General features: G+C 41.0%; 1 long non-coding RNA gene across 2 annotated transcripts in view; it reads right to left on the reverse strand.

Annotated features, from left to right (window-relative positions):
* Nucleotides 1–3,411: 3,411 nt before the first annotated feature.
* The window catches only part of LOC137196827 (uncharacterized), a 170,027-nt gene continuing 146,841 nt past the window's right edge, over nt 3,412–26,597 (reverse strand). Inside the window, exons 7-12 of one of the 2 annotated variants that reach the window (XR_010931325.1) lie at nt 21,791–21,939; nt 21,206–21,393; nt 16,330–16,386; nt 9,427–9,585; nt 9,057–9,139; nt 3,412–3,893 (exon numbers count right to left, since the gene is read on the reverse strand). This is a non-coding gene — a long non-coding RNA (uncharacterized lncRNA). The remainder of the gene's footprint in view (nt 3,894–9,056; nt 9,140–9,426; nt 9,586–16,329; nt 16,387–21,205; nt 21,394–21,790; nt 21,940–26,597) is intronic. The other variant, XR_010931326.1, reaches the window with a different exon arrangement.

Genomic DNA, 26,597 nt, shown 5'->3' on the forward strand with positions numbered 1-26,597 from the left:
GTATTTTGACGTCTGAGTCTTTAAGTACCTTCATGCGGTTGGTGCACAGGGAGTCCAGCTGCTATGTGGAGGTTTAGAAAAAATTGCATTATAGAGGGTTAGGTTGAGAGCAGAGGTTTTGATTTTCATTGGTACAAACTGCTCTTAATTGCTGTGGTGATGCTGCGGGTGACTCATTTATGTCGTGTTTACTCTTGTCTTTCCTTTATTTTTTTTTCTTCTCAAAAGGTTGGTGTTTATGTCAGTGATACTTAGAAACTACAAGGCCTCAGATGGTTACTTTTTGAGCATGCACGTCAGCATACAATGCTTCATAAGAGAGACGACTGGATCAGCACTGCGTGAGCACACGTGTCAGGTTAAGAACCTGTGAATGGACCATCAGTCTGTGTGTGTCCTCGCACATCCTTAATGGTCAGGGAGGTGTTTGATCCTCGGAGGGGAGGGGAGGCCAGAGGGCCGCAGTCAGTGAAACAAATCAGATTATCCCTGCTTAGGCTAGTAGCCTACTACTCACCATCGTAGCATTTCCACCTGGCTAACAATACCAGGTCTCATACTGCTGTGCTGACCCTTGTGATCATGTGATTAAGCGATTTGTTTGTGCGTACTATGTTATGGCACAGTTGTTTCACTGTGAAGAGTCAAGTGAGTGATTGGATTTGTCCCTGCGGTGTAAAAGCTGGTTGTAGAATAAGCTGGAATGCAGAGGAATCTTTATGGCTTAAATCATTGATCAATGTGACAATGTCTCAGGTGGGAGGATGCAAACTATTCAGGCAGGGAGATTAGATCCTATGCTTGTCACACCATCCAAGGTGGTCTCCCAGAGTTAGGAGGGCCTGTGTGTGTTGGCTTGAGGATCAGTGAGTCAGAACAGTGCTCTCTTCAAACAGGATATTGGGCCTCGCTTGAGGTGAGTGCGGCTAATTACCTGAACTTCCTATCTGGAGGAGGTGACACTGATAAAACCCTTCCTCTCTTTTGTCCATGTTTGCCGATCACAGTTCACTATGGATCGTGTGCGTCAAAGAGAGAGAGGGGAACTAGAGACACACAGTTATTCTTCTTATTGTAAACTCTCAAAATAATGACATATAGACTTGTCGAGAGGAACTTGACACAAGTACATAAGCCCAGTCAAAACGACAGCCATTGCCAGCCTTGGAGGAAAATATTGATGCTGGCAACATCTTGACGTCCCTTGCACCATGACGTAGCGGTTTTTCCATGACACATTTGATGATTGCTTCCAAATGGGCCTGTCAGTTTTAATACAGGCGACACCGGCATTTCACTTTCCTCTAAAGTAAACAAAATCCACCGGCTCTCCCACACACACACACACACACACACACACACACACACACACACACACCACACACACACACACACACACACACACACACACACACACACACACGTACAAAAAGTGTGATCACACACTAGGAATGGGTCTTGAGATAGAACAGGCATTTGCGAGCTGAAATATGTTTTCATGTTCAATCTTCTCACTCTTGAGTGAGCCAGTATGAACTGATGTTGTTTTTGTAAGTTTGCAGATTGAAAGCCGCAATGTTATTTTAGGAAACTGGATGTGAGTCTATGATATGACATTAAAAATGACTGGGTGGTGTTAGGAAGTAAAAAAAAAAATTAAAAATCAGAGATTTTAATTTTAATAGAGGATGCCTGTCAGAGTGTTTACTTTACACTTTTCCTCACAGTAATAAATTAAAATATCTGTCCAAGTGGGCTTTGTTAATTTTATATGACAATAAACTCATTTTTTGTCATATTTAGTGCTGGGCTCAGACCCAATGCCAACATTTAGTGAGTCAATATACTGACAATTAGATTATACAGTGTCAACTAACAAGGGAAGGACAATATTCAGTTTGTTTATTGATGTGTGTGTGCGTGTGTGTGTGTGACTGCGCTGCAGGAGAAGTGGAGCGGTCACAAAGAACATGGAAATATGTGGGAACAACTCACTTACAAGAAACACGCCAAAGCTGAACACTGGACGGGTCCACTCCATTGGAGCACGTCAACCTGTTAATGTTAAACTAATGAGCCTACTTTCTTTCCCATTCTGATCAGGCTGCTAGATTAAAAAGTCTGACTCATGATGTAAATCACTGTGTACAAGTGTAACGGTAGAGCAGACTTGACTGTAGCTGTATGTGTCGGATCCTCAGTTTACTTTGTATCATCGTAACTTTGAAGAAATAGTTTGCCATTTTGGAAAATACGTGCTTTTTTAGTTAGATGAGAAGATGTCTGTACACTAAATAAGCTGTTTACAGTCTCACTTAAACACTTACACAGGATACAGTGACCATAGTCAATGTATTGATAAAACTATTCATACAATAATAATCTGCTTTTAATATACTTCTGACAGCTAGACACGATAAACAGGCCAGTAAGGAAATTTATTTTAAACTGTTTGCAGACTGAAGAAGGCTATTAAACAAACTTGCAACTGAATAATGTGCTTCCCCAGCCAAGTTTGGAAGCTGCAATACCAACATCTGACTGTTAATTTTTTTTGACTTGAGCTGACAGACCTAAACTTTATATGTTATTACCATCTGATCTGTAGACAAATTAGATATTTTTCAGACAGTTTGTGAAGACAAAAAAAAAAATAGTCATGCTTCTTCAGTCTGTACAATAAGAGCAGTGACACACGATCAATGGTAAACCTCAGTATGGTTAAGTTTCACTATGGCTTAATATGCAACAGGAGGGTTTTATTGCCATCTTTCTCTCTCTTTTTTTCTTGGCCATGACTCTCAATATGCTGTGTGAAGTAGTCATAAAGCTGTCAGTAGAGCAATATTTTCCACACAGCATGATGACAAATAGCATGTAGGCAATGCATGCGTCGGTGTCATACAGACAACATACTTTAATATGTAATTTAATTTTTTTTTTTCAAATTATCAATTTTGTTCATTGGGTTGTAGTCTGAATGCTGCTTGTTTTGTTTTTGTGGCAGAAAATAACAAACAATTAACTGGTTAGACTATCTGGAATATTAGATTACTTGAGTTTTTTTGGTGTTGCTTTCTTGTTCTTGTTCTTGTTAATCTTATTGGCTGAGCTAAACCTAAATGCATTTAAATGTCATTTAATCATAGACATTCGCTGAAAGAGGCCCTCATTCAAAGAACAAATAATACCTTAACATAACTTGGTTGACATAGTTTTTGACTTTTTTATAGCTGCTTTTTATTCTCACTGTTGAAGTTTTTTTCAAGATAAAAAATGGCGAACTTCTTTATATTCTCGAAATCTTTCATGTTTCTGCAGTTGTACATGTTGGCTTCTTAAATTTTGTTTCCTACATCCTGTGAAGGCAGGAAAATTCTGTGCACCACCACGCTGCATCCAAGACATCATGAAAAGTGAGAAATGGGAACGTTCAGGCACATAATTTCCTTCTTTCTACCTCAGAGCATTCCAGTGGTTTAAGTGGGAATAAAACAGACACTCAGGGAAAAAAGTTGCATCTATTTTGTTGCTTTCAAAGTACACAGGTACAAAGAAAATGCCAGGAGAAGAGCTGCAAATGGTCAGCAGTATCCTGCTTTATTAATTTATCTTAAATTATGCAAAGCATCAACTCTTGAAAGTGTCTACAGGCCTAAAACATCTTGCTATTTCATTATATATAGCACTGTCAGGCAAAATGTCTGATCAGCTTTAAGTGTGAGAGGGAGTCTTGCTTTTTGAACTCAGCTCAGAAAGAAGATACCTCTGCATGGTTGGCAGACTCGCGGCCCTTTGAAGAGGTGTCCGTTTGCGACAAACTGGCATCTCTGCCTGGTCCTGTCCTTTTGTGGTTACACCATACTAAATGGTCCAAAACACCAATGCAAAGTCTAGCAGAAAATGGGGAGGGGGGGGGGGGGGGGGGATCAGATTAAAATATTGATTAGCAAAGTTAATAGTCAGCAAAAGAAAAACATGGTCAGACCTGTTGATAAAATGACTTAATGTTTTAAAATGCACAAAGTGAAAGTATTTTTTGGAAAGGGTAGTAGAAGGTATTGTATGAAAGTGCAAGGAGGATCTTCACGAAGCATTTAACAGTATAAATGTGAAACCATTAACTGGACTGTTGCTAACATTTATGAGACATCATGTTCTTTTAATAAATTGCATGTGTTGTGATACATGAGAAGTGCGCTTAAATACGTTGCTGATGTTGAGGGTGACGGTGTAACTGCGCCTTGCTGCATGCTGTCTTGGGGCTGGCTATAGGCTGGCAGCAGCAGACAGTGTTTTGACATGAGGGTGCCTGTCTGTCACTGGCCGAGTCGACTTGTGCTGAAAGAGAGCGAACCGCTGGCAAGTCTCACAGGATCTGTGAAACGGGGTCGGCACAGCAGAAGGGGCCCAGTGTTTTCTTAATTCACTGACAGACACAGCTAACTCTGTTTATGATGAAGGCTAAACAAAAACAGTCTGGAAACCATAGAATCCAAACCTTGTTTTAATTCTTTTTATTTGATAAATAACGTTTTTCATTCTGGCCTAATCAGAATTCCTGAATGCATTTTAATGTGGTGTGCAAATACTTGAATGTCCCATCTCCCTCAGTGCATTATGCTTTATGTAAATCAAGGAGAAAAAAGGGAGATCTTTTGTGTCAGCACATCTGACATTCCTTTGTGCTAAGTTAAAGGCTTGTCTTGTGAAATCAGGCTTCAGTGCTATTGTGGACATGTGGTTTGTGCACGTTCATTATGAGGAGCTTGCAAATGACATTATGTTAGCTCTTAGGGTTGAAAGTGAGAGGTTGTGCTCATTAACGGGCTCAGAATGAGTCCTAGTCTTTTCAGTCTTAGCTATACTTCTCTGCAATAATATCTGCTCTGTAAAAAATGAATTAATAAAGGACAACATGAACGTTAAGTCATGGTTACTGGCCATTACTAACAAGTTTCCTTGCCAACTTATAAAAAATACTAAAAACTTCATATTAATTCTGGCTCAATTAATACAGAGTGCATTCACGTTAACCAGTAATCATTACGCTCCAGTGATCTAAAGGCCATTGTCACACAGGCACTTGAAGAAGTCTTTTGTGTAACAGAAGAATGGCGAAGTGACCCCCGGCAGTGCAGAGCAAGGCCAGGGAGACGTGCGTTTCTTTAGCCCCTCCGCCCGCTCCTCTCAGCACCCCGGGGTAAAATTTCAGGGTCCGAGTGGCCATGAGTGTTGCTGAGTGATAGGCGGAGAGAGGAGACCCCAAACCCAATAGCTTTGATGATGGAAACAAAACACAGAGCCCCCCCAGACGACAGCCTGCAGGTCTGTGACTAAGCACGCTGTAATGCTTGCATGAGGGTTACAGCTCCTTAAGTTTGAGTATCTGTACCCTTACTGTATGTGTTTAGTCTAGATTTGTGTACATTATCAACTCGCTCCCAAAGCTTGAAACAAGACAGGCTCTAATATAGAGTTTACTGTCATCAATCAACACTTGATGCAGTTGCTTCACTGATGGCACACAGATGACCAGACAGTCTTGACAATGACAATGATTTTGTGAAGTCAAAGGTGCATCTGCTGGGTCACAATTCTTTGACCCTTCATGAAATAAAAAGACATTTTTGTGAATCTAAAAACTCTAATGCATACTGCTAATTTACTTTTCCAAACATGTTTTGTAGGAAAAGTAATTGTTGCCAAGATTCCATTCTCTGGCAATGTTTTTTCCAATCCAGGTACTGAGCAGAAATCATAGGGGCTGGTACAAAACACAGACAACAGAGACTGGAGTTTGCTCTCTGTTTTGCACATGTTGTTAGGTTTGGTTAAAAATAGAAAAAGTCACTGCTTCTCTTGTGCTTCAAGTCAGCTTTGACTTATTAAATTTTTAACCAAGACCATGATCTCTCCCTAACCTTAACCTTATCCGACTGAAACACCAGGAGATTGTTGGATTGCTGTAGCCAGGCAGGGCTGGTTTTGGATGGGGAACAGTACCCAAGATGTAGTCCAAAGCCACAAAGAAGGAAAGGAAAGACCTTGTAATCTCTGAAGTTGTGAAGATGGAAGGGGAGAGCTATAAAATCAGAACTGTGAGCCAACAGCAACAAGGGAGCTGGACAACCTGGGAGGCTGTGATCAACAAGGCCATTACGTGGGCGGATATGTGGAGGATGCTACAAGCGAGGCTGAGCTTCCTTATCAGGGTCACATACAATACCTTTCTCAGTCCTGGAACCTGCACCTCTGGTATGGCTCAGAGAAGACCTGCCAACTCTGAAACTCCCAGAACCTGAGCTTGCAGCACATTCTTTCTGGCTGCAAGGAAGCGTTGACGCAGGGCTGGTATGGATGGCGCCATGACCAGGTCCTGTGTAAGCTTGCTGAAATCCAGGATGCACGCAGGCTGGAGACAAACAGGGCCAACCCAGTAACATCGCAGTGGCTGATCCAGTTTGTCAGGCAAGGGGGTGAGGCTAAGAGCAGCAGCATGAGGGAGTGGTCTCTCCTATCACCCAGAGGCGAGGGGAACATGAGAGGAGACCTTGACCACCAGTTGAAGTTCCCACAAGAGATCACCACAACCTCTCTATGGCCAGAGATCATGCTCTGGTCCACCTCTACTAGGACAGTCATTATGGCTGAATTGACTGTTCAAAGGGAAGAAGGAAGGGAGGCTGCCTTCAAGAGAAAGAAGGAAAAGTACACAGAGCTGGAAGCTGTGTGCTCACAAGCAGGGTGGAGGGTGTTCACCAATCCAGTGGAAGTTGGTTGCAGAGGCTACACTGGAACATCCAGCCAGTGGTTCCTGAAGTCTCTTGAGATTACTGGCTCCAAGCTGAGGAAGGCTCTCAAAGAGGAGGCAGAACAAGGGAGCTTCTGGCTTTGGCTCTGTAGAAAGGACAAGGTGTGGGGAAAGCAAGGATCCTAGGACTGGGTGCAGGGGGTGGTAGGGAGACATCCTTGACGCTGCTCTACCACCTTGAGATGTTTGGGGATTAAGGAGCGAAACATCAGTGAAGGGTGGCTCTCGGCTGACGACCCTGCAGCTGGCACAATGGCACCGTCGGAGGTGCATCAGGTGGAAATGCCCAGCAGATGGACCCACCTGTGCTCACATCCAAGTGCTTTGAGTTGCCTAAACGTTACCATAAAAAGGTTAATCATACCCTAGTTGACATAATTTTATTGGATATTGTAAGGAAAACAAAACACTTTGACAATTAATGTTTTGCAGACATGTTCAGCATGAACTATTTTTGCATTGGCAGTGAACACTTGAACAATACGCCCAATATAAACATCTACTCAACATGTTTAAAGGATTAAAAAAAACAGCCCAGTATCCCTAAAAAATACATCCATATTGGACGATACCACACCTCATGCTTTACATCAATTGCAAACATCCAGTGGCAACAGTGGAAGAAGCATAGAGAGGTGGATAGTACGTGCAGTTGGGTTGGTCTTTTCCTTTGCTTAATCTTTAAAAGTGTTTTAGTTGCCTAACGTTAACCATACCTCAACCTTATCTCTATATTTTGGATCTTTCCTAAGACTATCGTTCCCATGCGTAGATTTTGGATAAAGCAAGAACTTTTAAAACACTGCAATGGATTTAAAGGGGAAAAAAAGCAAATTGTTCAACATCAGTGTTCTTGTCTAGAGATAAGGTTACAAAAAACATAATCTGGGCATCCTTATGTTTCCTCCAAAGTGTGTTTGATAATGTAAATTAATTTTATGGACAACATTCTTCAGGTGTGAGCTGTAGCTTTTTTAGATTATAGCTCTCTGACATGCCTGCTGTCTCTACTCACTGTTATTCAGTGACAAATGTTAAACATCAAAGGCTCAACAAATCTGAATGTCTTTATGGGTGAGTTTTGCCTTAAAAAGAAAATAATTCTCTGAGCCTTTCAACTCTGCTGCACGCTCCACGTCTTCAGGATGTATGAGAGAGAGAAAACACTGGATAGTAAAATGTTCCAGGTTCATGGGATGTGTTTAAATCTGGTGTTGCTCAATCAAAGAGTAGATAGCGGCTCCTTCTCATTTTATGACCCTTTAGAAACATACCCAGAGTATTATGTTATCAGACTGGGGAAAGGGAGGGAGTGCACAGACAGCTGAACAAAGGCAATACAAACAGCTGTGCCAGTGCAAACAGGCAGTTAGATTATTTGTGAGTGCAAAGTTAGGCAGGCCTTGCTAACATAATACTGCCATCAAATCACAGCAGCCATAAAGTGTTTTTCAGCTGTGTCTGTTTGTAGATTTGTTTTTTTTTTATTTTGTCAGAACATTTTCCTCCAGTAAACAGTATTTTGTTGAGATCATGGTGATTAGATTAGATTGCAGTACTTGGTATCAAAACCTGATTAGTTCAATATTCCACTCAGCTGAATGACAATGGCTTTGCCTCATGTCTGTTCAAAGGCGGTCAGAGGACGGTTCTCAGACTCGATGGTTTCTCACTTGAGGTGGCTGGCTGCAGTAGGAGGACCAGTGTTGATACAGCTGATCTCTGTTATTCCAAGTGAAATATATGGCCCTGTTTGTTTTCAGAGATAGACCCAACGCTTTGCTTCAAGTTCATATTTATCTATCGAGGGAAATATGTCAACGCAGATCCAGTTTGTACTTTTACACACTCACTTCTCCTCATAGAGCTACTGAAGTACAATTAACCTGCATGTGTCCTTATTTTTGTACATACAGCCTCATCCAATCACACTTCTTAAAGAAAAGGATATGTCCAAATCATCAAGATTAGTGTTCGAACTGTGACTTCTCACCTCTTTTCTCAAGTTACTAACCTAAAAATAGAGTAAATGAACCGCACTTACATTCAATTAACCGTCTGTGAATTGCATACGATGACAGGTGTTGCATTTTCTGAGCCATGTTTCAACAGATATGGAGATTGCTACCCACAATGTTCTGAGCCTTTTAGAAATGACACCCCTCAACACCCTGAAGCTGTTGAAAGAGTGCCAATAACTGTGGATAGCAGTAATTTTAGAGTTGCGTGCAAGAGACAATACCTCATGGAGCTGCTGCACACCCATGTGATGGATGGATGGATGGATGGATGGATGCATTCCCCTCAAGAAAGTTTGATTGGTATCTATCAGGGTGAAAAACATGAAGATGACTTAAAGCATTGTTCAATACTCTTTGCAAGAATCAAGATAGTATGCTCTGTTGGTGACTAATGTTACAATCAGGGAAAACATTGTTACATTGCACCGTGAGATTAATTCAGATGCTACAATAGTCCAAGTATTATGGTAATGCTTTAAAATTTCTTAGGAGAAATTTGACTTTACATATACTCTCACACCATGTGGTTTGGACTCTTAAGACAATATTCAGGTTAGATTTTGCAGCATTTGGTTGAAGTAATGATATTACCTCAGTGGTGTATGAGGCAATACAGTATTCCTCTACGTCTTTAGAGGAAAGGGGAAGTCCCCACGTCTGTGTGCTGTTTGACTGGACCGGTTGAGTAATGCAGCCTGGGATTAGGTGGAGTAGCCTTTCAGCAGCAAAGCCTCCCTCACACTGATCTGTCTGGACCCACACAAGTGAACGACTGGATCAGAACCACAGCTGGCCTACATCCTTCCACTGTGTCAAACTATTCATATACTCAAAGAAAGACGACCATAAAAGAATGAAAAAGTAAAAGAAATAAACAGGACTACTACACATTATATTACATCAACTCTCAAGGAAGAATTATTTTTAATTCCCTTGTTTCCATTGCCAAATATGTATGAGATGACATGTATTTGCTATCTGATTTATATTTATTGGCTATGTTTTGTTCCGATGCAGGAAAAGTTACATTCTTAAACAACTGAGAATTCAGCATGACAATAAAACATGTAATCATAGCGTTAAGCTTCCCACAAAACGTCAATGCAAGTTAGTTGATTATGAACATAATTTTAAGTTGACATTAACGATCTGTGCCTCTGTGACTCTGTGTGTATATTTCTAACTCCCCTGTCGGCCATAAAATCTCTTTTGAATGAGGGAGTTTCCACCTGTTTCTATGTGCATTTTTTTTTTTTTTACTTTCTCTAAGATTTGCAGATTGGCAAGACATTCTCTGTCTTGTTTTGTCTTGGTGTATTACCAGAAAGTACTAAAATTAGAAATGATTTCATGAGGGTAACATATAGACAAATGGAGAAAAGCAACAGTATATCATGAGGAACCAGAGTTTCAGAAAAACTAGTGGCGCTCTTTTGCAATTTTGTTGCAACCTCTGAATATTTAACTGTATAGTTGATGGATTTTTTTTGGCCACTGAAATATTTGTTTGCCCAACACACGGATGTGGATAATGTTTGCAATATTTTGTGGCATAAACCATGTCCTGTGGGTGTGTGTCCTATAGGTGTGGTGACCGGCAGTCAGCTGGGTTGTGGCTATTGAGGCTAGTGGTCGCAGCGTTGCAAAATCATAGCACGATAACATACACAGAAAGCAGTGTGAAGCAAAAAAGCAGCAAAGATTGACGTTTCTTTACATCAGCCTGATGCTGGATGCTGATTCAAAGTTGACAGCTTATCAAGATGAGTGGTGTGTTAGGGTGGGAAGAGGGCAGGGGGGAACTAATGATAATAACGATAAGGATCTTGCTGACTGACAGTGAAAAGTTGGGCTTACTCAACAGTCTGGCTTATCATCGGGGTTTCCTACACATAAAAAGTATTTTACTCCCATAATTTGAGGTCTCAAAAAGACACAAAAAATAGTATATGCATATTTTTATGGACTGACTTCCCAGACATGCTCCTCACTGAATGTGCCCAAGCCTTCCCATATCAAATTTAATATGACATGTAGCACTAATTTGGTTTAAATGAATAACAACGATTCATTGCATCAAAGTATCAGAATATATCAGTGGTAGAAAAACAACTCACTGTGTAATATGTCAACATTAAATCATTAGACAGATGTTGAGGGTGGCAGTTTAAAAGCCCAGTTAAAACAAGATTAATGTTGGGATGTGACAGAATTTGAATTAATGAGCAATCCAATCATATAAGTGGTTACACAAACTGCCAAAAGCAGAAAACACCCCTCATTTTGTGTTGAAAGACAGCAGCAAATATGTAACAGCCCCCTCCCTGCTTAGCCATCTTCATTGCTATCTTGCAACATCTAAATGGTAAACTAATCAAAGTGTAATTTACAAATGAACCAGTTGTGTATACAAAGGACTGTGTTTGCCTAATTAAAAAAGAAACAATGATTAGGCTGGGAAATAGATTAGCGGGGAGGAGAGAACTATGCAGAGTGTCTTGATGAAAGGGTATAGTTGTATATATTGTACCATTGGGACTGAGAGAGGCGTGGACTACTCCACTAACTCTGCACCAATCAGCTGTATGTAACAGGGTGGAAATTGGCTGTATATTATCAGAAGATTACTATCTAAGCAGTGTGGTGTGTGCATGTAATTCATGCCATATCCTGTAAGGGCCTGGGGTTAAACAGGCAGACTTAAGCTACACGAATGAGAGTTCAATCACTGTGAGGCCCCAACAGGAGGAAGAGGAAAATTCACTGCTGGCAGTCTATCTTGAATGACATTAGTTTAGATAGAAATGGAGCAGCGATTATTGAGGAAATGTGTTTACTACAATTTGTGGAATTTTACATTTGAGAGGTGTTGTGATTGAGAAATCATGTTTTTATATAAGATTTTAGTGTAGTAATGTCACGATGAATTCAAAAGGCATCAGTGAGAGCCACAGGAGTGTGAAGATGGATGTCTGTGTGTGTGTGTGGCTAACAGCACACAGCTGGTTTGTGAGTTTCTGAGGCGGCAGGGGCAGCCTCTCTGGGGTGTCTACAGTTTAGTGTCCTTGGGAAGGCTCAGCTGGACTCCCACATTCACGCCCAGGCTTTAGTCCCAGCATGCAGTGGTGTGGACTGACAGATTGTAACGTTGAGGGAAGTGTTTAACCCCTACAGCCCCTCCAATTAGCCAACTTGTGTCCCATTTCCTAAAAGATCTTGAGAACACATTTATTGGAGAGGGGCTTTGACTGAGTATGAAAGAGTGAGATCCTCCTGTCCTCCTCACTGAGATTTAGCAGAGGAAGATATATTTTTAAGTCTTTACAGTAGGTTTACGTTAGTAAAGATTAAAATTTGTTTACCAGCAGGTATTGAAGACGGGATTTTAAAGTCACACTGAAGAATTCTCCTTACTTTTTGTGCTGGAAATAATGAGCTGTTGTACATGATTTTCCAAAAGAGGATAAAACATATTTGTGGAAACAGTGTCTAAGCTTCAAGCCTCTGGGTCAGTGTTTCCCATGGCAGCAGTTAAGTGACAACTGAGAGCCAGCGTTGCAAGGAGATGCACTGTTTTGTGGCCTGTTAAACTGTGTATCCTACAAACGCTGATACAAGACATTTCCCCCCCTTTTCAACAAGCCCACATAGCAGTGGCTATTAACTGTTAAAGTCCATCTGAAATTAAATTGCATGTTTTTTAAGCTACAGCATTCATGTATGCTCTGTAAATCATGTCTGGATTTCTCCTTTAAGAAAAAAAATCAGAACCCAAAAGGGAGAATTTATATTTAACATTTTTCGGTTTCATGATTCCTTTCTTTGCATTAATTCATCAGAATTGAACCAGGTAGCAAATCAAATCGTACTAGCAGTAACATCACCGTTCTATCGTAGGCAGAGCACACAACGCATGGGCCACAGACTTTGAACAAAAAAACACATTAGCTTTCATAATGTCTCACCAGACACATGCCACCAAACAAAAATTCACTGAAGAAAGGTGCACTATTGATGTCAGTTTTCAGGCTAGATAGCTAATTAGCTGTTAGCATCAGTACATTAAACAGTATGTAAAGAAACCTGCAAATGTCACTTTCGTCTGTTTAGATGCTGATGTGGTCCTTACACTGTGCCATTGCTAACAACACACTGTCTGCCCATTGCTTGTAAGCTACAGTGCTAGTTTGTTTACTTTTTGTCTCCTTCATCACGACTCAGCCTGCTATCAACACACAGCAGTCAAAAAAGAACATTTGTGACTTTTCCTCTGAGTCCTTTTTACTTCCTATTCATGATTAAAAAAAAAAAAATTACAATAAATTTAAAAAATACATTGACTTTATTTTTGACTGCAAAAAGGAATGACTACACTTGATTTCAGTTGGACTTAACCATCTGTTCTTTTATAACATTCAACATTTGAGAGGACCCATTGTATTGTTAAGCCTGTATTGACTGATTGCCAGACGTTACTCTTCGTTCATGTTTTTTCAACACCTGTCATTGACAGTTTCTGCACACTCAGTGTTGTTATTTCCAAATCATACAATGGCGGGGATTTAGCTAGTGTTAGCTGTCTCTCTTTCATGGGTTCAGGTGTGATGGGTGTAGCCCGTGATTCATATAAGGACACTGAGTAACATATAGAGTCATGGAGTAACATAGGTAGTAAAACTAAAATCACAGCTGGGGCTAAGCAACGGATGGCAACGTTGGCCCCAAAGGTTGCTTATGTGGTCATTAACTGAAGAGATAAGAAAGTATTAGAGCCTACCCACACAGATACGCACCACCCAAATTACCAGTAGCATCACTGTCAGTTGAAGCCAAAAGTTCCTGTCCCATGGAGAATGCTAAAATAGGAGGGCTATCACTGCTGAAAAATAAATAAAATTAAAATTTCCTCTTTTTGTGAGTTAAAAATTCGACTAAATAAGTTGCAAGTCAAAACAAACAATTAATCTATATTCATTGATTTCTTAGCAAAAATTAATTTTAACTTCAGTCTGACTGTAAAGAAATGTAGAAAGAGTGATGCACCTTTAATCTCTCAATGAAGGCAGTGGTGCACTGGCCATTGGGCATACCAGGACAAATTCCGGTGGGCCATCAAAAAATCCGTATTTGGGCCAGTGGACTGTCAAAAAATCAATTTTTACCACGACTGTCTGTCTCTTGACCAGCCCTCTCTGTGTGCCTGTCATTCAGGGTGTGCAGAGAGTGTGCTGCATACCAGCCAATCACAACCAATCCGAGCCAATCCAGTCCCAACGGATAAGACCAGGGCTGAATTTCCTTCCCAGTACACCCCTGAACAAACGAGAATAAAGGTGAAACCAGATCTTTGACCTGATCTTAGTGCCATCACTGAACAATCAGGAGGAAATGCAGTGGTGTTCAGGGATAATAATCCTTTCCACTGGTTTTCCAACCTCTTAAAGGCTCCCATGCTGCCAATCAGCACCTGATTAACACCAAAGGCCTCCCCTTTCCCCTCCCTGCTTTCATCTCCACAGTGATCTACCCTCTGAGTGAAATGGAGACTGTGAACTTGTCAAAACCGAGTCTGTGGACAGTCTGTGTCTTATTATTAGCACCTCAACAGGTTTTACCAGAGCCAAGAAGGAATAAAACTTGGACATGCTTAGTCGTCTGTGTTTTTTTTCCTTTTCTCCTCAAAGCAGAGAGCGGCAAGGAAATGATCATTATGCTTCATCATATCCCCATCATGGTTCTTTTGAAAAATGCTCAAACCAGCTCTTAAATTTGGTTATTTTCTTGGACCTTTCTTCATACTTGACATGATTGCTTTGAACTTGAATGTCAGCAAAGGAGAAATTCAATCTGACCCACTCGAATGCTTTTCACTGACAACTGGAGAAAATCCTCTCGGGTTAACGATAGGTCAATACTGAATAGGGGACTTAGGCCTATATGCTTACAGAGTCCCGGGAGAGGAGCTATCTGATGGTCCATCTGGTTAGCAGGTATAATCGGACCGGATCACAGGTGAGTCACAGATGGTAAATGTATGTGTATCAGTGTGTCTAGATCTTAATGGCCCAAGTGATTCATAAACTACTGTTGGAGGGTTATAATTCAATGGAACAGGCAGGCAGTATTTTACTAGCTTTTTTTACACACACAATTTTAAATAAAAACAGCATTTGTCGTCCTTGTACAATAGGGGTGATGAAAACACATAATCACATTTGTGTTTTACAAGAACTTTGACAGAAAAAGCTGTATTCTGACCTTTATCCTACTCATCAAAAATCTGTATAATTCTTCTTCCAAAGCTGAACACAATTGAAATGATCATTAAAGCCAGCTGAACAGTGGCCATGATGGATACAAGTGACAATTTTGGGATGATAATAAATGCTAAACCTGATGTAACAATAGCACAAGTGCATAAGAGTGGCAAACAGTAACAGTAACATCTATCAAAAGTTTGTTAACATTAGCCACCATAAGCTACTGGTCACACCAAACCAAAGAAGGCTGTGCCAACAAAACCAACACCTGAGTGAATTCAACTGAGCAAAGGGTGAGTTTTATTGTTTATAAGTTCAACTTTTCATCTATAAGAAGAAGAAAGTGTTGTTTCTTCTTTCAAAAATTACACTGACTCCCTTTAAAGCTAAAAAACAACAGACCAGAGCTACTATGGTCAGATTTCAGTTGCCCAATATTAATTGCAGGTTTGTATACAGTCATGTGGTCCAAATCAGGCTTGAAAAGTCAAAAACATAGGTTTGGATGAAAGCAGTTATGTTCTATATGTTTTCTACATTTAGTATTTCCAAATGTGACACCCACTTAATAGAAACCTCTTCAAAGTATGCACAAGAATGTAGTGACAGACAGAAAAACACAGAAAAAAAGCACACGAACAGAGTGATATTTGTGATGACAAGGCTCTTTCTGTAGGTTGACCACAGTTGGGTCTATTAGGAGCATGTTTATTTGAGTCCAGCTCAACAACACATGCATATAGTATTTTATTACTAAAGCATCGCCATAGGACTTTCAGGGGAGATTTGGGGTGTGCTTTCAGGAAAACACAACCACTTATTAAAGTCTAGACGCAACATAAAACCATCAGAAGTCCTGGAGTAAGCACTCACAGGCTCTCTTGTACAGAACTGTCAGTGTCTGCTCAACCACGCTGGTTTTCTGCCGCTGTCTGTGCAGTGTTAGGAGAGATTTGGTGCATACATCAGCGCATCCATCCTAATGGATGGTGACAGCGCAAAAGGAAGTTCCTTGCTGAATGCATCACAGTGGGACAACAATAGACCAAACAAAAACCCAGGTCAATGACTTCTCAACCATTTGTGGTGATAAACATACTGAAAATGTCCTACACCAAAAGGGTTTAAGAAACAATACAAAATCTATTAGTCCTTAAGCATGAAAACTTTTTTCTTGAATATTACCCAAGCTGACTTGTAATATTTACAACTCTAAGAGATAGCTTTTTTTTACCGATGGTTTCCTTCGCAGCAGGGCCAAGACATTCCACAATATCCAGAGGTCTCCCACCTGCAGCAGAGTGAAGATATCCAAGTTAGATTTACAAGCTCTGAAACTGCATTCTGGTGGCTGAACCTGCATGCGGAAGAAAATAAACGTGCGGACAGGGCTCAAGGGAGGAAGAAACTTTTGGTTTTAAAACAATTTCCTGTCCCGCCGTCTCCTACAGGTAAGGACAGGGAGCTAGGAGAGCTATATCCTCCACACAACGGATTCCTTCATAAAGATAAACCCATGATTTTAAACAGATCATCCTAATATCATTAGAATTAGTCCGGAAAGCAGGAACTTATTTCGGAGACTCAGCAGAGGAGAGCAGTCATTAATTTAAGCTTCTTATGTAACCAAAACACTTAGGTGTCCTTTTTGGTGATGCACATTACAACCTAAGGTTCACCCCACAAAAGAGCAAAGAGGTTGTACACCAAGTAAAAGAGCATCAAGTAAAAATAAGTATGAATCTTGTCATTTTTCACCATGACTCACCACAATGGTAACCATGACTTGGTGACCTTTAACAAAACAGTGAAGAAACGTGGAGGGCTGTTTGCCTCAGCCTCGGTCAGTATCTTGACATTCAAAGAGAAATCGTGAGCACTTTTGGAATGAAAGCATTTCTCTAATCTTTTAGCGAGACATTGAGATAGAGAACATAGCAAGGTGAAAGGAATGGGGCTGCCTGTGTCTGTGCACAGGAACAGGTCTCAGGAGTCCGGAGGTCTGGCCCACTCTTCAAATGGCACAGTGTTTGTTGGGGAATGTGCAATTATGGAGGCCAGGCCTTTGATCCAGGTTTTCCATCAGGGCTAAATTGTCCTCACATTGAGCGCTGCAGTGTATCCTTGGGCACTCCTTTATATTCTGCTGCTCTTTCATGTGCACCCCTCTGGAACTCAAAGCATCCCCTCTTGAAAAGTGAGCTTTGGCCTGTCCATGCTCTAGTGCAGGAGGAAAAAAAAAAAAACTGGCCAGTGTGTCAGTGTGTGTGCCCGCAAATGACCATACAGTATGTATCTTGGAGAAAGAGTTAACAGAGTTTGTTTGTGTAAGAGGCGAGTCGTGCGGTAAAGCTGGATATAAAAGTGCTGATGTGTTTGGATGAGTTAAATTTCATAATGCATGTGTTTAAGTGTGTGGAATAAGTGTTTGTGACAGGAAGTTTGTGTGCCTGTGCTTGCGTGTGTATGAGTCTGTGATTGTGATTCTTTCCACATGCTCCCATGTGTTATCTGTCCTCCTCATAATAACCACCACCTCTGTCAGATTAACCAGAGGGACTTTCTCTCTCTTTTTTTTTTCTTTTAGATAGCGACCTCAGTTACTCCTTTTTTTCACCAAACATCAATGTGCTCTCATTGAAACAGTTCCTTCATATAGCCAATGTACTATGAGTTCATGTGAGCGATGGAAGAGGCTATTTATACCCCATGGTCACCTCAGATCATTAGATTGGTTCCCTAACAAGATGGAAATTTGCTGTCCTCTCTGTTTGTCCTCATGTGACTAAATGGTCTGACATGACACTACAAGTAAGGCTCTGTAATAATCAACCGCAAAGTGAGACCAGATGTTTTATAAGGAAGTAAAATAACAGTGGCAATAGAGGTGTTTTACTGGAATGTTCTATTTGAAGCCTTCATGTGAGTTTTCAAAGGGTGCTTTCTTTTATGATCACAATCATTTACAGTCCAAACTTGCTGTAACTATGTGTACGTTGTGTACTTTACTTTACAAATGGAGCATTGGTGTCTTTACTGAAGAAAAAAAAACATTCAGAGGAAGGATTTAGTCTTGAAGGAATCTATCTGGCCAAAAGTAATAGCTCATTAGATGTTGAACCTAAAAAAATGTCCTCTCTAGACATTTATTATCATCACAGCGGAAGCACAGAAACTAAGAACTAAAACATTATCCAACTTTCAGTCTTTCAAGTGACATGTATTACTTTTTTATTGCTAACTAAATAGCCTACAATAATCATCATCCACATTTTCATTGTGGAATGAATGACGTACAAAACATTTCATTTGTACAACGCAAGACTGAATATCACGTGTAACAGAGAGACACCTACAGTATAAATGCTTGCGTGATGTTTTTCTGTCGGTGTATCAATGTGTATGGCTGTAAGGTAAGTACATATAGATCAAGCTTCTACTTGTCATGTACATAAATAAAAGGCATGAAGACACTGTGTGCCAGAGGGGCGGCTTCTTGCTTTGTAATCACTTTGTTCTGATTACAAGTCACTCTCTGTGTCCTACTGTTAATTATCTGTCAAATTTTACTCTTCTGATGATTCGTTGCCAGCTTTGTTAATGAGATGACAGTGATAAATAAAAGTGTAAATGTGGTTTTAGCAAGAAAAAAAACAAATCTTCTGCATGAACACGTACATCAGGAGGTTTAGTGAAATGACTGAGTATCATATTTCACCTACTTCCTGTGGTTAAGGTAATAGCTTATTCCCACAGCCCCCCATGCTGTATCAGCCTTCAGCACACCGACCCCAACCAGCTCAACAGAGTTTGGAGGACCTCAGCTGTTGAGCCGCTGTGTTAAAGAGCTGGAGGAATGTGTTTTAAGTGGTCTCTGCGTTTTGGATGAGGCCGGGCCAGGCTCCGCACTTAAAACCCTCTTTTCCCTCTCCGCTGGCGAGGTGCCAGGCTCCGCTGTAGGGTGGTGGGTCCCCTCTGAAGGCAACGGTGTGAGAGTGTGTGTGTGGGTGTGCGCGTTGCGAGCAGTTGGTGTCGGCGGGGGCAAGCCTTCGTTAGTGGCTCCCACTGTGGTGAGGAGAGCTCTGACGTGATGTCTCCCGTCTCTGAAGTCTCGGCCTTGTGCTGTGCTCACTGTCACTCAACTCCAAAATAAACATGTGTCTTCTACACACCCAGAGACCAGGGGTAACCTGCACCATGTCTCAGAATATCCACTTGGCCCTTTAATAGATTCTTACTGTGTTTCATCCACCGCCAGCCGCTCATTACACTCACCAGACAGTTCTCTCTAAGAGAGGAGTCAGGACAGAGAATTTAATGTTATATCTCTAAGGGGAATAAACCACTATGAGTATTAAATAACAATTATATGAATTGGACATAATTTTTTGTGTGATTGTGAGATGGTCTCATCTTGTTTGCATTTACCAACACAGCCACACAGACCAAAAGAGATCCTCGCTGCCTTTGCTGTTGTGCTGAAGGTTGCAGGAAGCATGAATGGAAAGAGATGTTTCAATCCTATGAGACACATTCCCTTCTGATAAAATTTTATTACCACAGACAAAGGGAGGAGCTTGTAGAATTAGATCGGACTGGGACTGGTGCCGATGAGAGCTTGGCTGGCTGCCCTGGAAAGCCACACATGAGCGTATTTAATTGCCAGACAGACCAGAATAATTCTTCCATAATCTGAATTTATACAGTCACTTGAGTGGGGCCATAACACGCTGACAGTGTGTGTTGGATATCAAGACAGAGTGCCTGGTGCACATCAGTAGAGGCAGAGAAAGGGAGAGAAGGATAATGTGGGTATTGTCGAGTTGAAGGGCCCCATCACTGTACCAGCGACTGTAATAGCCGCGAACAAGCGCTCCTTCAGAGCCGACCTTCCGCGTCTTCCGTCAGACAGCGACAGGGAGACATAAAAACGGCCCTCAGCCCTTGACAGAGCACACTTGTCTGGGGACGACTTTTCAATCTGGTTATCTTGTGAAATGCAGACATGCGAGGGCCTCTCTGTGCCCTGCAGAGTCACTGGTAGGAGTGAGAGTGGCCTTGCTTCCTCTCAAGGGTCTTCTGAGAGCCACATTCATTAGAGATCTCCTGTCATGAAGAGGATAGACAAGTGTGTGTGTGTGTGTAATTTCTTTATGCATGTTCGGGCATGTGTATTCGTGTGTCTGGTAAAGTGCCAACATCTTCAGTGAATGATAGATGCCTCCAGTAAGGTCAACACTCACCCCCCGTAAGCGTCCCTGTGTTTTTCCTTGACCCTTCTAAGAGGTCGCCTTGCCTTGTTGCATCTGTCCCACTCTGGAGACACTCAAGGAGAGCGAGTGCTTTTTAAAAGGCAGGGGGCAAGGCTAGGCTTCTCTTCCAGTTGTAGATCTTTCCTGCCCGCATGGTTTTGTCCTTGAAGAGCCATGAAGGATTATTCTGTGTGGTCCCAACTTTCTCTGATGACACGTCTGTCAATGCAACATTTCCTCTCGGTTCCTTGAAGTGCATTGAGACAAGTTTCTTTGGTGCATTTTTTAAAAACAACTTTAGACTAATGGTTGGATAAAGGCATGTGTTCCTCATTTAGATGAGATGATAGTCAAAATCCCACCTGCTGGCACTTCCGAAATCCTGAAAGACATCTTAGAAGACCTTGGAAACATTCTTATTTCCTTTTTAGCTTCATTTATTTACATAAAGAGCTGCAGGAGGACATTTTTATTTAATCGTTCCTAGTTCTAGTTTGTTATGAATTTTCTTTTCTTTTTAACACGCTGAAAAAAAAAAATTTGCACAGGTTACTTTAATTTCTAGTTCAAGTTTCCCTGCATATGTTTGTTATGAATGTTCTTGGATTAAATTAATTTGTTTGATATCATACATGCATCTTCCAAATGCAATTTCACTAAACATAGGTTGCTTTACAGGGAAAATGAGAGTTTTGAATCTGTATGTTAAATCTTGTCATCTGGAAAGTTCATAATAGAGGTCCATCTGTAGGTCCATCTGCTATCTACATTCAGTCTATGCACGACATTAGATTTTATCTTCCGGATGAGCTGGATGTGTTTTGTGTTTGGAGGCAATCTGATGATTTTTTGACTTACTGAATGTATTCTCTCCTTGACCAGGGGGTATGTTTTCATCCATCCCTCTTTTCCCTGCGATGAATGGTTTGGCCCCGAGTGAGCAGTAAGTAGTTTTCATAGCTGAAGGCGGTGCACGGTACCTACAGCACGACGTAGCTGCTATTGCTCAAGACCAGCTATTTGGCAGTCTGTATGTAGAGCTGAAGCTGGAGGATGAACAAGCGTAAATATACCTTTACCCTCATGCATTTTCAGAACTAATCTGTCCCCAGAGTATCAGTCCTAATCAGAGCTCACTACCTCAGCTGGCCCATCAGTAACATAATCCCATCCAGAAACATGATTAATTGATGGTGTTTGACCAGAAGTGCTCAGCTTTTCCAATAGAAATTAATTTAGCTCACCATCAGGCAATTGCATAGTAAGAAACACAACCTTGCCAGCTCAATAACAAATTCAATTGCAAGCTCTCCATCTCCAAAAGATACATCTACTAGATTTTGTCGTTATTCTATTTTCTATTGGTTAGTCGTGAAATTGCCAACTGTAACACAGAAGTTTCCAGAATTCTACAACTACATGATAAATGTGGCTGACACATACAATAGCTTGGCTCTTGGAAACTTCCATGCAACATGGAGCAGAAACTTGAGGCCTCAGTTGTGAAGTGATGGGCTGGACGCTGCAGAGGAACCCCCTGCTTGGAAGCAATTTAGGCTGAAGAGATGCACTCTAAATCATCTGTCCAGGGCCTGCAACAAAAGAGAAATGGATTCGGCATTAGCAGCGATAGCCTTTCAGGGAACTAACCCTCTCGTCTCTGCTGAAATGTGACTGACTTTCTGTCTTAAGCTAATAATAACACAGAGGGATTTTGCTTTCCTGTTTTTGGACTGTCATAAGGCTGTGTGTAGTCTGTATGAGTCAGCATAAATATTCATGTCGCTAGACTGTGCAAGTATTTCCAAAAACAGAATGCAAATACGTGACACTAAGAGCCTCTATTTGATTTGTTGAATGAAAAGAAAGCAGAGACAAGAAATAACAGCACATAAAGGAAGAAATAACACATAAAGGATTGTGGAATGTTTTAATTACAGTAATTTGGATGAAGAATTACATGTGGCTACTGCGCTCTGGGTGAAATGTATTGTATGTACTTCATGGCTGGGCTATTATTAGTGAATGCGTAGGAGGACCTTCACAGCACGGTGCTGACCTTACACTGTAATCAAATGGATCCATAGGTTAATAAATATTCATTCCCTAGGAGCAAAACAAAGGCGGTTTGCAAACTTCTAAAGCTACCTCTAAATCCCTGCTTTATCATTATAGACACAGTTTGGCTTTGTCTGCGGTAATAGTTTTTGCCACAGTGTTTTACAGCCCTGATGTGTTGTGTGTGACAGTGTCAAAGTTTAAAATCGGCCACAGGATGTCTGGCTGTGAGAAATCTGCGTATGAGAGAACACATAAAAGCAAAGCAGTGGAACTGTGGTCCACAAAACTACATATTGTGATAGAGATTGAGAGAATGAGGACACGAGCGAGGAAACGGGAGAGAGGAGGGGAGAGTTCAACAGTGAGGGAGTTAGCGGGGAGGGCAGAGGGAGGGATAAAAGCAGGAGGCCCAGACAGGCTAGAACAAGAAAGCAAAGAAAAATATCTAATTGGAATTAAGTGTCCTGACAGAGTGCGTGGGCGACTGAATTCCGCAAAGCGTGCTGCTTTTCCACTTGCAAAAAAGAAGTACAAGAGTATAAGAGAAAAGGTAAAAAAAAAAAAAGAAAAGAAAATCCCCTTGCATTTGAGTAATTTTATTTCTGGGCGGGTTTGGTTTAGACAAATGACAGAAGGGTGTGGAGGATGGCCATAGCAGCATTTCCATTTCAAACTCCTTTTTGCTAACAGGCGTCAAGACACCACATTGGCTGTGCAATTGGCTTCCAAACAGAGGAAATGCTCGCCGATGACAAACTTAAACCACTAATTAAATTTCCAATTTCTAATGAATCCTAATTACTAACGAGACTAAGAAGTGAGCGTTTCTGTGTGCATCTAGAAGTGTGTTCCTGTGTCAGGATGGAAGGGGTCAAAGGGCGCCGCTGCCATTTAAGGGGTCAGTTTCTGAGGCAGTTTTCTCTGTTTTTATACGATATGCTGTTCATTTGGACAAAAGTGTTACATTTATGGGTTTATTCTTGATCACACATATATATCTTTGGATTAAAATCTTATCTGCATGTGAAGGAGGATATTCAAATGTTGACAAAAAAAGAAGATTTCACCACAAAATTGGTAGTGAGCCATAACTTCACACATTCCCTCATGTTGTGAAAAGTAGATCAAGGCTTCAAGTGCGGAAATGATGTCTCAGCCAAAGGGACGATCCCTTCTCTGTCCACTGACCTTTGCTTGTCCAAGGTAAAGTGTGTAGTCTGCTTCAAGTCTTGGTGAGGGACTTGGGGGGCCCCCACAGACACTCAGCCTGACCACCAGGCAGAACCACAGGATATAGCTTTACACATGACATATCGCAAAGGAAGCCAGCCAGATTTAAGCATGATATGCATGTCAGTGTTTTTCTTCTTTTTTTTTTTCTGGGTGTCTGTTATAACTGATGAAAATCAATCCGTGGATGTTTTCCCATCACGCTGTACTGCACTGTTGTTCCTGCTGTGTGGGCTTCCCCTTCAGAGTCCCCTGGTGGAGCAGCATGGTTCTCTGGTTTAGGAGTCCAGACACAATGCTCTCTCTCTCTCTCTGTGTCTCTTACTCTTTTTCTACTCAACACAAAGCTCCTTGAGAGGGAGGTTCGTATTCTACTTTGGTGGCTCGCTGCACCCCTAAATAACACATGTAATACAGATGAGTTTGGAGCGAGAGAAGGGTGGGTGGGACATTATAATATTGTGTACCCTGAGACCCCCCAAAGTAATGTGGGGCCACCCGGGCAAGTGCCAACCACAAGGGGACAGAAAAAGAAAAATTGAAAACTATTTATTAATTGTCTCAACATTTGAGATACTGTAAAGCCTTTACACTTCAGACACATCGTGAAAATAAGCACCAGCCTTTGCATCAAGTTCTATATTTACAATATAATGTGTGAAGCGCAGTATAATGACAGCCAACTGGTTATGCTACATGTTAATTAGTCCTACTTCTGACGCGGAGCTTAGCTGCTGTAATTAGTGGTTTAGAGGAGCAGAGACATTGTTAGTTTGGAGTGACGTTGGTGCAGTATGAGTCACATCTGTAACCATAAAACATTCCAAACAAATAGGGCTCAGAGTGAGTTTTTCCCACATATTTCTTAAATGGAACACCAGGTTTGCCCCTCCACATACTACATCCCACCACCTGTGTCAGGGGGAGCGATCAGGGACCACTTTGAGAGTGTAATTGAAAACCTAAGGCTTTCTCTGCGGTGGACACGGTATTTGAGACTCAAAGGGCACAGAGGGAAACTTAACTCCAGTTATTGTTCGCTGTATAACCATAATCAAGGGAACACCCTTTCTCACTATAAAGTCAAAAATAGAGGTATGAAGTGAGAATATTGTGCTGATAAAATGCATTACGTGCAATATAGAGTTATTTGTGGACTTTGTGGTTAGTCTGGAAACAAAAAAAACAGAATGGAAATCTAGTGTATTAGAGCAGTTCTGAGGGGCCACTTCTGCTCCAGCTGCAGACAGGAGGACATTTTTCATTAGAGCCGGTGTTGCTGCTGCATTGTTCAGCAGTGTATCTTCACTTGACATATGCATTCAACTCTTGCCATAAGGCAGGGTGTACCTCCCTTTCTCTCAAGGAATCTCCGCCATGCACTCTCATCCTGACACACCCCTTAAAGCATAAACATTTGGAGATCCCAAGCTGATAGCCGGACAGTCCCTCTATGTAAAGGCCATCCTTTATGGGTCATTCATCCTGTTCAGTCAAAGGCCAACGCAAAGCTTTTGGACGCCAGCTGAAGGTCACATAATTTTAGAAACCTGTATGTGAGGTGCTTGGGAGAGAAAAAGACGCTTGATTTCTCATTTAATCTCTTTTTGTCAAATATTAACTGTACCAGAGGCTTGTAGAAGGTATATTACTGTTGATCAATTATGGTCTTTCATTGCTTTTCCAATTCAGTCTCTGGACATCAAAATATTAATTCTTATCAGTCAAAAAACATATTTTCGTTATTATTAGCAAAAATTACATTTTATTCACTGAGCTACAATATTTATTAAAGCCATGGAGGACAACAGCCCAGTTGTCACCCCTGTCTAGTGAAATAACCTTAACATATACACACAAAAAGATCCCTCTGATTTCACTGACAATGCGCTTATGGCAGCCAAATTCAGAGATATTCAGTGTAGAAAATCTTGCTTTTGGGAAAATATATAAGGACTACGGGACTAAGACTTAACTTAAAGGTATCTATGTAAAAAAAATGTTCCTTTATGTAAAAAAGACTATTCTGCACAAACAGTGGCACATTTTATAATCTGCATTATCCATCTATGGTGATCCTAGTGTATTTCTTCTTGAGCAAAAATGTAGTCACCTCCCGGTCCATTCAAACTTTCCTCTCCATACCATCTAAACCCTGCTTCAAGCTACACTGACCATATCATTTATATTACTGTACGACCATGTAACAATTACCATGTAGGCAAACGGAAGTGTGCTCTAAAGACATACAACAGCTCCATGTAAAAATGTCACCTGGCCTTTGACATCACGACATTAATACTGACCAAGCCATCTCATTCCTGCGCAAACAGAATTATTTTGCCAAGATGTGGAGTAATCACCAAATGTGTTACTGTTAAACAGAAAAACATGCTGGGTGTATCCCTTGAATACTCTTGTCCCTAATGGTGTAAACATTGACTTTATACATTGACCCTAATCCTTCTCTGAACCGTGTCATTCTCTTTTCTACTGTTTTATTAAAAAGGGCGCTACATTTTGAAACTGCTATAAAGTATAATTAATCCTTGTCTACTTATTTTTGATGATAATTCATTGGCATACAGTTTACATACTGTAAATACAAAATCCCTGGCTCAAATATTAAGTTATAGCATTAAGCATGTAAGTGTGACACATTTTGGCAGACCTGTCGCACAGCCAGATGTACTGTTTCTTGGACATAAACACAATATGGTATATTCTCAGCTGATAATCTAACAGACAGTCTTGGCTTGCTGAAGCTCCACTACATTTTTATGGACAGAAAGTGCTGTTTGTGGCTTTTGAAACTATCTTCTACATTTAACATAACTTTGACCAAGCTTATTAAACAGTCATGCGTCACCTCTTGAAAATTGTTAACCGAGCTGTGCTCATCCTGCCATGGCACATAAACAAGTAAAATGTTTGTTTTCTGACCTTCGAGGAGAGATCA

This window comes from Thunnus thynnus, chromosome 14 (genome assembly GCF_963924715.1).
Source record: "Thunnus thynnus chromosome 14, fThuThy2.1, whole genome shotgun sequence".
In the NCBI taxonomy this organism is placed as follows: domain Eukaryota; kingdom Metazoa; phylum Chordata; class Actinopteri; order Scombriformes; family Scombridae; genus Thunnus; species Thunnus thynnus.